Genomic DNA, 9,658 nt, shown 5'->3' with positions numbered 1-9,658 from the left:
ACATAACATTAACAAAACCAAACCTCTTTATTGTTATTATATTGTATAAGCCAATGTGTGTTGAGTTTTATAAGTAGTTTTGTCACGTGTGATCAGTTCTTCTTATCTTAAACCAGCCTGTTACCAATGTCATGCTATACTGTGAGATTAAGGAAGTTAAATTAACCTGTTTTCTCTGTCTCTGCAGTTTCTGCTTCATCTGTGTTTTTGCAGCGATGATAAACAAAGGTGAGCATCTGAACAAACTGTATTTTGAAAGATAAATCCATGTAACATACTATTTACAGTTAATGTTCCTGTGATTTCAGTGTGTCTGCAGGTCACAGTAGAAGCTGTTATTGGTGGTTCAGTTGTCCTGCCATGTTCTTCCACTGAACCTGGTCATAAACTTCAAAATATTAATGTGCATTGGAGACACAACAGTGAGATTGTGTATGATAAAGTCAAGGGTAATGAGTCACAGGGCCCTCGGTACAAGAACAGAGCTGAAAGCTTCCCTGATGAGTATCTGAGAGGAAACTTCTCCATCAGACTCAACAAGCTTCAGTACACTGATGCAGGAAAGTTTGACTGCCACATCACACCCTCAGATGAGGTTCACAATGTACATCTGAGCATTAAGGGTGAGTAAAAATAGTTAGTTCATGTTTGAGGTTTTAAATAAAAATTATGGAGCTGATATACAGTATGATTTGAATTTGAATTCTGTACATTTGAATCATAGAAATCATTTAACAGAATTGAATATTAAGAGGCATTTTATATAGTTTTGAATTTGAATTTTTATACTTGAATCCTGGACATTTGATATTTAACAAAATTGAATTTTTGATGGCATTGTATTTTTTAAGTAGTGTATTTTTTTTGTTCTGAATTGTTTGACTGCACATATTCTCTTCTTTCAAAAGCTTCAAGTTTTCAACATGAAGAACAAATTCGAAACACCCAATTCAATATTCTAAAATTCAAAACACAGAAATTCAGATCGTACTGAAAGTAGGTCAGAGGCCCAACTTACGGGTTCCACAGGGAAGAGTAGAGGATCTTGGAAGAGTCGAACATCGCATTTTGGCCAATTACAGAGTAGCAATGATTCTCAGCATGTGAGACATTTATCTCCGGGAGTCTCTGCTGCACCTTTTTGTTTTAGTATAAAGTATATTTAGTATGGAAGTGATTAGAATGCATGACAGTCACACATAACTCTATAATTACTATATTTCTGCAGCATTTATCGAAGCTGGATGTTAGGCTATTTCACTCGTTGGTGTTTTGAGCTCAAGAACATCACAAATGATTATTCAGATATGTGTAACATAGCAGGTGTGATTTATTTCCTCTCAATATCATGCAATTTGTAGGCTTATTAAGTAATTTAAAGGTTAATTCCCACTTCAAACTCCAACAAACCCCACAAACACAGTTGGATTCGCAGACAGTGACATGTGCCACAAAATAATTAAGTAAATAAAACATAAAAAGCAGTGGGCCATTGAACCAATGAACAATTTTAAGACTGCACAGTAAAATGATTCTGCTTCATCTGTGGAGTTGTCAGATCAGCGAGGCTCTTCTGCACTGTAAACCCAAAATTGGGCTTTAGGTCTCTGTGGCGACCAGGGCGGGTGAGAGCCGTGAGGGAACGGCGCAAGGCCGGTGGCGCAAGAGTTAATGAGCTCCTCCATGAGAGACTCAAGGCCGGTGCGCCTCCCAGGTGAAGCTCAGTAACTCTCGCGCCGTTCCCTCACGGCTCTCGCTCACCCTGGTCACCACATTCAGCACTAATCCAAATGTTTACATATTATTCAAGTTCTAGGCTAACATTTGGTTGCTAAACTATTACTTATTAATGTAAACAAGTTTTTGTACTCCACTCTTGTTCAATATCCTTGTAAAATAGCATCCTTCACGTGAGCAAAAATGTGCTTTGCATAACAGCACAGTGAGATGGTGGTCACGCTGAACTCCTCAGATAACGGACCATTTAAATTGAGCAGTGTAACTTTTTATATGTTTGGTCAATTGCATTTTTTTGATGAACAGGCTGCGATGTCAATTTAGCAATACAATATTGATACAGTATGTTGTGTGTACTGTACACGCGTGAGGCGCCGGCGCGATCACTTGGATTTTTTCCTTAATCCCTAATCGGCTAGCAATAGCCTGTCATTTATGGTCAGTCATACAGAAAATATATCATCATTGGAAACTTTAAAGCTTGCATTTACGTTTATTTGTTAACACTTACAAATAAAAAACAAAACACTGTGCTTTTTTTGTAATAGCCTATGTTTGTTTAACCTTTTACAGGTTAATTTAGTCTGTTTTTTCTCCGTTCACAGAAGCGGTGCAATGTGATCATGAATAGGCTACCATGGTATTTTTAATTGGTCACAGACACTTATCCCTTTTGATTTAATTTAACAAGCCTACATTTTGCATGATATTGAGAGGAAATAAATCATGTAATTGCGCCTGCTATGTTACACATATCTGAATGATCATTTGTGATGTTCTTGAGCTATGAACACCAGCGAGTGAAATAGGCTAACATCTAACTTTGATAAATCCAGCAGAAATATAGCAATTATAGAGATATGTGTGACTGTTATGCATACAAATCACTTCCATACTAAATATACTTTATACTAAAACAAATAGGTGTAGCAGAGACTCCCAGAGATAAATGTTTATTGCTCTGTAATTGGCCAAAATGCAACGTTCGACTTTTCCGAGATCCTCTACTTTTCCGTGTGGAACCCAGAAGTTGGACCTCTGACCTACTTTCAGTATGATACGATTTTAGAATATTGAACTTGGTGTTTCAGATTTGTTCATGTTGAAAACTTGAAGCTGTGTTTGCAATATTTGCAGTCTAAGAATTCCGATCAAAAAAATTTATCTGTAGAAAATAATGCCATAAAAAAAAAATCTATTTTGTTAAATATCAAATGTCCAGGATTCAAAAAATGTATTCAAATTTATAACATTTAAAAAATTCAAATTCAAATCTATATAAAATGGCATTTAATAACCAATTCTGTTAAATGACACTTTTCTATAATTCAAATTTACATAAATCAAATGAGATCATATTGTCATATTACCAGCTCCATAATAAATGATAGACAGATCTGTTTTCTTTGTCACAGTGTTGTAATATTTTTTCTTTTTTTCTTCTGAACTTTTGTTGCAGAATCAACAGCAGAAAATAATTCCATTGTAATGGGCCATGAGATATTGCTGATACCTGTATGCCTATTTTTAGTAGCCCGTTTCATATGTTCCTAGAAATAAGACCTCTAGCTCTTTTTTTTTTTTTTTTTTTTTACAGCTTTCATTGTTTCTTTCTGGTGTGAAATACTGTTAAGCCTGTTGTATTTCAAGCGCCAGCAGCATCTGAGCAGTATGTTTTTTACAGCACCCATGTTAACAAGTGTTCACATCAGAATACTGAGCTGAACATCATGATTAATCACATTTTCTGCTGCTTATCATGCCTCACCCACGCTTGCAGTGTGAAACAAGCATTATACTGTTATCTTCCTGTTCTGTAATAAATTGACACAATACAATGTGCACTGCTTGTTCTTATTGTATAACAGAATGAGATCTTGAAGCATTGAAAAAGGAACTTTTTTTTTTTCTGACATTCATGTTAATATGTTGCTGCCTTAAAATCTGTACCACGTGTCTTTTCTTCATGTTTTGTTAAGAACTTGTTAAGAAGTGAGACTTTTTTTTTCTACTTAGATACTGAAAAATCAGCAAAACAGAAGCAAACACAATTTTTAGAAAAACTCTAATAGAATCATGGAAACCCTGTGGGAACAAGGGGAGATGGACGGACATCTATATAGAATTCAAAGGGAAGTAGGAATATAACATTGACTGGATCTAGGAGACATCTTAATCACAACCCAAATATCTGAAATGTTAAAGTTTTAATACAGTAATCTCCAGTACTTCCTTTTTGCTGCATTGTTTTCCTAATTAGCTTGTGCTTTTTATAATTAACAAGATATAAAAAGATGATTTAGCTTACCCAAATTCTGTTTTGTTTTATTTTATTTCATCTACACTTACAGTCACAAACAGTTTAAAATGTAACATGCCACAATATGTCAGACAAAACCACACTACACTGAAAAACAATTGTGTAGAAACAATTTTCCCTCAGAAATTGCTAGTAAATTTTAAAATTCTTTACAAAGGAATGGCAAGTAAAACATTGAATTAAATTAAATTTTGAAGTAGAAAGCCTGCAATGGTATTTTCCTGTAAAACTGTACTGCAATAATTTACAGCTTGTCAACTCTGCCTATATAAGCCTGGTTCACTCATCCTTTCCCTGCGAAGTACTGTATGTGTAACTCTGCAATTGTCTGTGTGTTTCTGCCTTGTCTGTTTGGACTGCCTTTTTGTGTATTTTGACCCTTTGCCTGTTTTTTTTACCATGAGTGTGGTTTACCCTTCAATAAACTGCATTTGGATCCTCAACCTTCGAGTCTCTGAGCAGTACGTTACACAGATGTTGGACTAAAACCACTTAATAACACTATATTTTAGGGTTCAATTCTCACTTTTAACTAATTGCTTATTAGCTTGCATATTACTAGTATAATGGTTGTTTATATAGCACATATTAATGCCTTATTCTGCATCCCTTAATTCTACCCAATACCTAAACTTAACCACTACAACAACTACCTTACTATTAGGTTTAAAGGGATAGTTCACCCAAAAATTAAAATTTGATGAAACCGAACTGTATTTATATAATTTTTTACCTCTAATACATTACTATGTCCAACTGCGTTCAGCACTCGCTTTGTAAGGTCTGTTCGCGCTCTGACAGCGGAAGTAATGTCTAGCACTCATTGAAGTATACGCGCGACATTACGATCAGAGGTCAGAGTGCGATCAGACCTTATGAAGCGAGTAGAAGCTCCCATTCACTAGCATTATTTGACTGACAGATGGCAGCGGTTGGAGTTAAAAACCATCATTTGTGTTCTACTGAAGAAACAAAGTCACCTACATCTTGGATGCTCTTGGGGTAAGCAGATAAACATCAAATTTCCATTTTTTATACTCATTTTATACTCAACACATTTTATACTCTGCCACAACTGCATCTGCCAGATTCAGTTACTTTAGAATTGAAATTATACTTAAACTTTATATCCTGCTAATTCTGAATAAATAAAGTTCTTCCTTTCCTTAAACTTACTTTCCTCTATCTTAATTTGCCCAGCTTTTTTTCTCTTCAGGAATATCTAGCTGGGTGGTTTGCCAATGTAAGTAAAAAACATCATAGAGATTATAAGTGAAAAGTTTACAACTGGGTTGCAGTGACACAAAGTTCATATAAACACTGAGTTCACAGTTGAACCCAGCACATCCTCAACAACTCAGTTTTATACAGTTTGTAAAACAGTTTACTGCCCGTAATGTTAATGAGATAGCTGAGATGTTCCCAGTGGCCAAATCTACTCCCATACAAGCCAATATTTGATCAGGATGTGATCACCCTGAAATGTGTGGACATCTGTTCTTCTCTATGATAAATCCAGCTATTTGTGTTGATATGGCTATTCTAATGAAGTTTGGATTCATGTTTTAGGGCACTGTAATTTTTTCAGTGTCTCTGCAGGTCACAGTAAAAGCTATTATTGGTGGTGGTTCTGTTATCCTGCCATGTTCTTCCACTGAAGATGATCTTAAACTTCAACACACTGATGTGAATTGGAGACACAGTTGCAGCGGGACTGTGACAAATACTGTAATTCCCACCAGTGATATGAAACAGCACCCAAAATACAAGAATAAAACTGAAACATTCATTGAAGATTTTCTGAAAATATACTTCTCCCTTAAAGTCCCCCTGTAGTCAAAAATTGTATCATGTCTCTCACATGGTTTTGGTTAAAAAGGGAAATGCTTGCAAAGCACTCATGTGTGTCACAGGTTTGTGTAGGCAGAGAGGCGAAGAGACAGTTGACTGAAGTTCCAATGCAAGTTTAATAATCTGCAGCAAGGTAGTATAACACACCCTAATTGTAAACATGACCGGAGACTGAACAGATGAAAAACAGGAACTTAAAGGATTAGTCCACTTTCAAATAAAATTTTCCTGATAATTTACTCACCCCCATGTCATCAAAGATGTTCATGTCTTTCTTCAGTCAAAAATAAATGAAGGTTTTTGATGAAAACATTCCAGGATTATTCTCCTTATAGTATACTTCAATGGGCACCAAACGGTTGAAAGTCAAAATGACAGTTTCAGTGCAGCTTCAAAGAGCTTTAAACGATACCAGACGAGGAATAAGAATCTTATCTAGAGAAACAGTCTGTCATTTCGAAAAAAAAAAATGTAATGTATATGTTTTATATAAACAAATGATCGCCTTCCAAGTGCTTCCACCAAGACCGCATTTCCATATTCTTCAAAAAGCTTACGCTGTATGTCCTACGCCTTCCCTATTCTACTTACGGAACGAAAATGGCGCCAATTCCGTTTTTTCCATAAGTTGAATAGGGAAGGCGTAGGACATACAGCATAAGCTTTTTGAAGAATACGGAAAGCGAAAGCACGTGCAAGGCGATCACTTGTGTTTATGAAGCATATACATTTACTTATTTTTTTCGAAAATGACAGATTGTTTCACTAGATAAAACCCGTATTCCTCGTCTGGTATCGTTTAAAGCTCTTTGAAGCTGCACTGAAACTGTAAACTTGACCTTTAACCGTTTGGAGTCCAGTGAAGTCCACTATAAGGAGAATAATCCTGGAATGTTTTCATCAAAAACCTTAATTTCTTTAAGACTGAAGAAAGAAAGACATGAAAATCTTGGATGACATGGGGGTGAGTAAATTATCAGGAAAAATTTATTTTAGAGTGAACTAATCCTTTAAGTACACAAATATGGTAATTAATCAAACCAAACTAACTAATAAACTAAGTAATCGTATAAACAAAGGAGTCATGGGAAAATAAGACAAAGGAAACCAGGAACTAGAGAATTACACACTAAAAGTCCATGAACAAAAACAAACGGAACATAATGGTGATATCACACCCCCTCTGGAAAGGCGCAACCTCTCACCTTATCAGAAAGATAGCAGAGGAAGGGATGGAGGGGGTTTAGGAGGTAGACGAGGATGAGTTGAGGGCAGTGGTGTAGCGGTCGGGGACGCACCGCGGGGGGGCCACGATAACCACCCTGTCCTGGATTGCGGACAATGATCATGTATTGATGATAGCCAGAGATATTGCATCTGATATTGGCAATATTATGAAGATTTGGCATTTCCAAGTAATGTTAGCCTGTTACATTCTTCTAGTCTATTATTATTACTATTGTTACGGTACAGAGACACGGAGGCAGAGATAAGAACAATCCAGGTAAGTTTATTGAAAACAGCAAAGCACAGGGTGATGTTGAGCAGATAATTGGAAGTTGAGAGGTGAAGAGAAACTAATACTGTCCTGAATATGTTTTGTAGATGCAGATGGTGGAAGGAGCTGGTGGAGACACTCACACACACAAGTGACAGGTGGCGGTGATCAGTACTCCGGTGATTGGGTGCGTGGGTACGGAAGTGAGGTGGAACCTGACGTGTCTGTTACAACTATTAGGTTACTTTTATTATTAAATTAATATTATAATAAATGTGCCCCACAAAAGGTGAGGATAATAAAAGATTAGGCTATTAGCTCCTCTTTTTACATGTTTTTAATTTTTTTTTAGGTCTATTATACAATTACTTGTAGGCCTATAATGAAAATTATTGCTTCTGTGATATCCATTGGCTTGCCGCCTTGATTTAAAATGGAAAGATTTCTAATATTGTGACGTAACTCCTCTGTGGATTTGCGAACCCGGGACAAGTGAAGTCGGTGGAGCCGCAAGGTTGAGGGTCATCTGGTGAGGAACACAGTCAGACTGTCCATTTCCAAGTATAAGAATGACCTCACCTAACCATCACCAGGTAGTGAAGGGTGCACCCCAACTTTTACAAAGCCTGTGACTAGAGCAAGACAGTCCGCAATAACACGGTCCTTCTTATGGCAGTAAAAACATTCACAATCACTTAGGTGATTGTGAACTGGGTTTTGGGTGAGAGTTCTGTGACTGAGGAGGCATGCCAGACAAACTCTTTTTGGTGCACACAGATGCAAACACATTCACACAAATGCATCTGCTAGCTCGGCTGCTGGAGACACAGATGACACCTTCTGTTCATTCAAATAAACTACAACTCCTTCAGGCAAAAAGGATTTAAACTCCTCTAGTAGCAACAATTCCCTTAATGAACTGAAATCATTTACTTGACACGCAGCACACCACTTATCAAATATTATACTTTTCTCACGTGCAAATTCCATAAATGTTTGACTACTGCTTTTCTTGTTATTTCTAAATTGCTGTCTATAGGCTTCGGGAAAAATTTCATAAGCACGGAGGACTGCTGACTTTACTGTCTCTGTCATCTGGCTTAGATGTTGCTGTGGTCTCTTCATCCTCAGTGAGTCCAGAGCAACAAAGACCAAAAGACATTTTGGTCAAGTTTGTTCTGGTTTATCTTCATACAGCTTCAAATAATGAAGGTTCATGAAGATTCTGGAAGTCAGTTATAGGAAGAGAAACCAGCAGGACAAACTTGACCAAAATCACCTTTTGTATTCAAAAAAAAAAAAAAAAACAGCGATTGAACAGCATGAAGGTGAGTAAATAATGACTGAATTGATATGTTTGGGTGAACTAACCCTTTATGCCCCCAAAGAGAAATTGTATAAAATTTATGTATGCCCTCCCAAACCCTGAGGGGGGAGTCTGTTCATTAGGGAGTTAGTCTGGTTCCAGTGTTATTATTACGGCCATCCCTCTCTCAGCATGCCTGATCTCATCCAGCGACAAGTCTAGATGGAGTCTAGCCATGTGGCCCAGGTTATCACTTTCAATAATTCCTCATAAACAGGGCCACGGGAGGAGGCAGTAGATGCAACATCCCCCTCAAATTTCTGAAAGAAATTACGATAGTGGAGCGCAAACAAAATGAAAAAAACAAAGGTTAAAAGAACAACGTGAACAAGATATAGGCCTACTGAAAAAATACCAAAAAATTGGCTTGATACTTCAAGGCATTGGATACCTCAAAATGAAGTAGCGAAGATGAGGGAGAGATCGTTAACGACAGGAAATCCAAACATCCAAACATCATTCGACCTTCATCGACCTCAAATACGGCTTATCACTTGAAACATGTAAGTAGCAGCAAATTTTCAAGTCCGCTAGTGTTAGTCTTGTTCTAGAAAAATATGCACTGTTATTAAGGCCTGTACACACTGGGACGAATATCGAACATGTTTATCGCCAGCGTTTTTCGAGACGCTTTTTGTGTTCATACCCAAGCGATTTTCACTGGCGATGCGCAGGGTGAACGTTCAAATTCACTCCCTGACAGTATGTGGCGCTTGTGCTTAAACGGAAAATCACTGCAAAATCAAGCTGTTATGTTCATATATTTATCGTCCAACATTCCCAGTTTTTTTGATGCATGTCCTTAATTTAATTTCATATGTTGGTATTAATTCAGTGTTTATAAGCCTTTTAAAGAATTTTAACCCAAACTGACTGGGTTTCTAGA

The sequence above is a fragment of the Chanodichthys erythropterus genome, chromosome 22, assembly GCF_024489055.1.
Source record: "Chanodichthys erythropterus isolate Z2021 chromosome 22, ASM2448905v1, whole genome shotgun sequence".
Taxonomy (NCBI): domain Eukaryota; kingdom Metazoa; phylum Chordata; class Actinopteri; order Cypriniformes; family Xenocyprididae; genus Chanodichthys; species Chanodichthys erythropterus.
Note: the sequence above shows the minus strand (reverse complement) of the source record.